Source organism: Chiroxiphia lanceolata, chromosome 3 (assembly GCF_009829145.1).
Source record: "Chiroxiphia lanceolata isolate bChiLan1 chromosome 3, bChiLan1.pri, whole genome shotgun sequence".
NCBI classification, from domain to species: domain Eukaryota; kingdom Metazoa; phylum Chordata; class Aves; order Passeriformes; family Pipridae; genus Chiroxiphia; species Chiroxiphia lanceolata.
The window spans coordinates 82,916,765-82,922,419 of NC_045639.1; positions in this window are offsets into that span (position 1 = coordinate 82,916,765).

The window sequence follows — 5,655 nt, forward strand, 5'->3', positions numbered from 1 at the left end:
GTCACCAGAGTTTAGCACTTGTCCCTGCTAACACTGTTATGGATTTCATTTCTGCTCATGCCTTAATGTTTGGCATTGTTCCCTCAGACACTCAACTTGAGTTGTATACTCTTTTGTCAGTAACTCACGGCTTCTGACATCAATTTTCCTTTCCAAGACACTGCACTGTAGTGTGTTTTTCAGGAATTCATCTGCCTTTGTCCCATTCTGCACTCCCACCTTCAGGTTACTGTGTAACTGTTATAACTTCAGTAGTCCATGTTTTCCATTCCAGACACATAAACAGCTCAGCACAGCTTTTGGGCTATTATCTTGGCATCAATTACTGCATGGCAGTCCCAGCTCAGTATCTTATCACTGCAGATTTTTATCCTGTCATTTGATGTGCACTCTGTTATGTGGACATCACAAACAGTTTTTGCCTGGAATCTCTGTAGTGATCTGTGGTTCACAGGAGAATTTGCATAACATGACTGTTTGGAAAAAAAAAAACTTACTTGGAATTTGATGCCTCTTTAATTTCAGTTGTCTCTGATGAATAATCAAAAGATGATCTGATATTTTTAATACAGTTTGTCCATTTTCTTCCTGAGGGAGTAATTGATGTGTGTATTCCCCATTAAGACAGTAGACATATATATCTAATTCTAATTCTTTGACCTATACTTATGCTGTGTGCTGCAGTGTAGGTTTAAATTTCACTTTCTTATTTCACTTTTTATCATAAGCCAGCATATTCCACCTAGCTTTTTGAGCCATCTCACAGTCATTTGTATGTCTTTCTGTGTTTGAATTGGTACATCACTGAGTACAGTTGTCTCACAACTGTGTGGTCAGCAGATTCTCTTTTGCATTCAGTGGAAAAAAGCAGAAATCTTTGATTTTATCTCATGCCAAGGTGATGCCCTAGACAGGTGACCCAGATAGGGGTCAGGAATCACTCTCTGCAAAGGTCTATGTCTCTTCATAATTCTTGAAGATGTAGAATTTAGAGAACTAAAGATATTGAGATGAACTGCACCTAAAACCTCTATGTGTTTCTTTTGCAATAAATGATCTTTAAAGTAGAAATATGTGCTGTTAGTCTGAAGCTGACAGGTAATTTTACCTTCAAATTCTGTTTATTTATTTTAAATATTCTCACCTTAGATATACACATCCTCCCATTCAGGAATGTATTTGTGTTAGAGAAGGGTTCATACTTCAGGCACACATGATTAAGTCCTTCCACTTCTTGGGGCTTTTGTCTGCACAGGAAAAGAAATGCTTTATGTGATGCTTCTTAGTGAGAGTTTCCTGACAAAAATGATGTGCTGGGGATCTGTCTGTTCCCTTCACAAGTGCGCTGGAGCACAGGCATGCACACTTCATCTGTATGAATGGGAGAGGAGAAAAGTGCATTCAACATCTGTTGCAGGCAGTTATAAATATTAAAATTAGAAATTTTCTTAGGAATTATGCCTGAAGCAGTGCCTATGGATCAGAAATTTAAAAAGGAAAAAATTAGCCCAGTACAATTTCTCTAGGTCTCCTATTTCCTATGATTTTCCTTTAACATTTTATCATATGTTCCTTGAAAAAATCAAGGTCAAATTTCTTTATCCTGGTTTGTAGGGTGGTTTTTTGTCATATTTGAATGTCTGGATGATTCCTTACAACATTTCTGAAGTAAATTTGTGTGAATAATTGGCCTGGGTGGCACAGGAAAGAAAATGTGAGATTAGGAGGGAATTAATACTTAGGATTTTAAGTTGAATAAGGAAAAATAATTGTTTCATACTACAAATTTGAATGAAATATACAGCTTTATCTAGGATTTTATTTTATTATTATTCTTCAGGTTATATTTTTGTTTGAAATACCTGGGGGATAAAAATCTTGGAGGTGATTGACTGAGCCCAGTTTTCCATGACATAGAGCAAATTTCATATATGGTGGAGTTCATTAGCACATTCTTTAAAGGATCATTCAACATCTACTTCTGTTTACTTCCCTGAGAGTAAAAAAGTATGAAGTACTTTCTGAAATTCCTAACATCATGATGGATGAAGTTATCTTAAACTGAAACAAATTAGAACGTATAGATGAATTTCCTTTTTTTCACAGGTCCTCAAGACAGAAAATGTGATAAAAGTACTGAAAAAATTATGTTTGAAAGTTCACTCAATTTTTTTTCAAGGACAGTTAATTAGATCTGACATCCAAAAAGCACCAATTTGCATTAACTTACGGCAAAAGAATAGGTGTCAATATTAACATACACATTCCTTTCCTTTATAGACTTACACAACAATAAGATTCTGAGGTTTAACTTGTAAGACAGAATGATACATGTTGTGAAAATCATTATATTGAGACAAAGAGAAATTAAAAATGGGCTTCCTAAGACAATCTAAAACTCATCTTTTCAGGATTTTGGTTCCAGAAAGAAACATGACGAAATGATGGATTCTCCATCCCTGGAGGTTTTTAAGATGAGACTGGATGTGGCACTTAGTGCCATGGTCTAGTAATCATGGAAGTGTTGGATCAAGGGTTGGACTTGATGATCTCAGAGGTCTTTTCCAAGCTAACTGATTCTATGATTCTATGATATGCAGTAAGTTATTACCCATTTGAAACATGTGTTTATGTTAATAATAAAAGTATACTTTTCTTTTTAAACTGTTGTTTTCAGCACTAATTATGTGCATCACACCGCACTTTTCTGAGAAAGAAAAAAAATGAAAGAAAATTAAAAGATGAAGGAAAAAAATGTTGAGAAATATTAAACAGTTTTACTTTGACATAATTGTGAGCTACTAAGTATGCCAGCAATGCTGTTTCAATGATTGGTACATAATTATCCAGAGAGGAAAGGTTTTAGGAATTCATACCAACTCCTTAACACATCTTATTGGATTTATGCCAGCATGAAGGATTTGGTAATGAACTGTTAATCCGACTCTGCTCACTACCTGCCTAAGGTTTAGAACTTGTGTCTCTCTGAATGGCAGCTGCAATTAAGTGTTAGGACTAAACACATCTTAGAAAATGAGAAAGTAGCAGGATAGATTTTATTGTCTATTTTTGGTATTTATGGTTCTTCTCATGTTTAATCACTCACAGACTCTGAACACTAAATACTTTCTTGCAAATGTGGTTGAAAATAGTGTTAAATAGGAGAACTGGGATGAAATGAAGACAGGGACTTTAGACAGGTAAAACATCCTGATAATGAAATTTGCTAGGCAATAGCAAATCCCCCAAGGGCAAAGGGGGAAACTTCATAGTCTGGGACATGTCCAATTAAACTTGAAAAACGTTAGAAAATGTTCTCCTTGGGACGGGACACCAATGTAACTAATATTTTTCATAGCTAGTTTCTGTTATTCTCAAAGCTTTTTCCCAGGCAAGAAATTTGGTTTTCTTCCTATCACATCTGCAATGAGTAGTTTCATTGCCTTGAGGGATTAAGAAAAATAAAGTTGCAACATCTATATTAACTTTGAAACTGGAAATGGAAAGTTTAATCATAGTTTAATTCAGACACCCTTTAATTCATAGTTAACTGATGTTCTCTAAGGAGTAATCCAAGGCTGGTAAAACAGGAATCTCTTTCACCACATTCTAATATAAGAACAATTATAAGAACATTTCTACTGCAAAGTATTCCTATATGTATTCATACTAGCAGTCATAATGCTCTTTTGTGGGTTATTGTTGCGGGAAGAGGAGCTTTCTTGGAGACACTTGCAAATTTGCACTTATTAGGCAAAAACAGGGACATTTCAGAGAAGTGAACAGCTTTGATGTAATCCAAATATTTTAAAAATACGAAAGGAATGGTTCAGAAATGGGGAGCAACCATCTTGTTAGTCTTAAAATAGAAGGTAGCTACTAAACTACGATTCTTCAGATTGAAGACTTTACTGACTCTTAAAAGTCAACCATTAATTAATGTTAATTAATTAATGAATTATGCTCCCAGGCTAAGCTAAAACTCCAATCATCAGTCACTTAGGCTGGACTGACTTTTCACCACCTGCTTCTGACTCTATGTGCAAACACAGAATTGGAAAGCACACCATAGAAACTATTATTATATATGCATATGCACATGTACACATACACATATTAATAAAAATATATGCATATATATATTTAGATATCAAGAAACAATAATTCAAATAACTTGACTAAATACTATTTATATTTTTCTTATCCAAAGAATAAGACTTTTTTAAAAGAATGCATTTAATTTTGAATTAAAATTATCAGTTTAACAAATTTTTTACAAAAATATTTGCCACTGTGTTGAATTTATTACTTTTTTATGACAGAGTTGGGTATTGTACCTTAAAGATTTGCTCTTCTTCACCTATATCATGTCAGAAAGTATAGTATATATAAGGAAAGGCAAAGCAAAACCCTAGAAATGAGAGTAATATGCACAATTTCAAATCAGTTTTTCTTAATTCCTCTATTTTTCTAGTGGGAAAACAGAGAAATCATTCTTGTTGCTTTCACAGTGTCTTACTTGTTTACTTTCTGTTTCTTTCTTTGATGGAAAAATTGTTTTTAAAAAGTAAGAAGAAAGTGAATTTCTCCATTGATAAGTATTACTTTATAAACCATTTTAATAAAAAAAGTCTTAATAGATTATCAAATAAAATCAGTCTTCTTTTTCTTTTCTTTAACTCATTATAAAATTATATTTTAAATACTTCCACTACCCTTCCACTCTTCTGATGATATTCTGAAATAAGACTTGCAGAGCTGAACCATCTAATAACCATCTGCTTGGTTTGCTGACTATTCACATGATCTGCAATAGTAAACATCATGTAAATAAAATTTTCAGGAAGATTTAGTCACTGCAATGTATAACAACAGTGCTTCCCACTTATTCCTGCCAGTGCTGATTCTGTGCTCATAGAGTTTATTAGTGACCATGGTCTAGAATTTTTCTCATTAAAAAAAAAAAAAAAGAAAATGATGGGCTGGTAATGTTCAGAGTACCCTTGGGTGTTCATGGGCATTTTATCAGACCCTGAGAGAAGCTTTTCCAGATGACAGATCTCTTTTGTGAGCTTTAACTAGGTCAACACTCACACGTCTTGATCTGAACTCTGCAGCCCTGCCCCGTCTCTGCTTGCTGTAAAGATTCACATTTTCAGAAATGCCTCTTTTCTCAAAGATCTACCCAAAATGAACTGCAATCTGAAGTTGCAATGCACTGCCTAATCAGCGCTATCCTTTCAGCATACTGCATGAGTTGATTAAAAAGAAAGAGGTTGATAAGTTTAAGCAAGAAAAACTATCAGAAAAATGTTTATCTCCTCCTTTTTTTTTTTTAGTTGGTAAGGAAAGAGAAGCAGAATTAAAAATGAGACTTTAGAAATAGGTCATTTTGTTCTTAAAAGTCAATTAGGTATTTTTTTTTTTTATTTCTGTCTCATATTTCCAATTGTAAACCCAGGTCAAAAGACTAGCCCTGCATGCTGGTGTAGAGATCAGAATAGGATTATTTTGGCAAAAATTGTGAAGAAGGGGAAAGGGAAAGGGAAAGGGAAAGAGAAAGGGAAAGGGAAAGGGAAAGGGAAAGGGAAAGGGAAAGGGAAAGGGAAAGGGAAAGGGAAAGGGAAAGGGAAAGGGAAAGGGAAAGGGAATGGG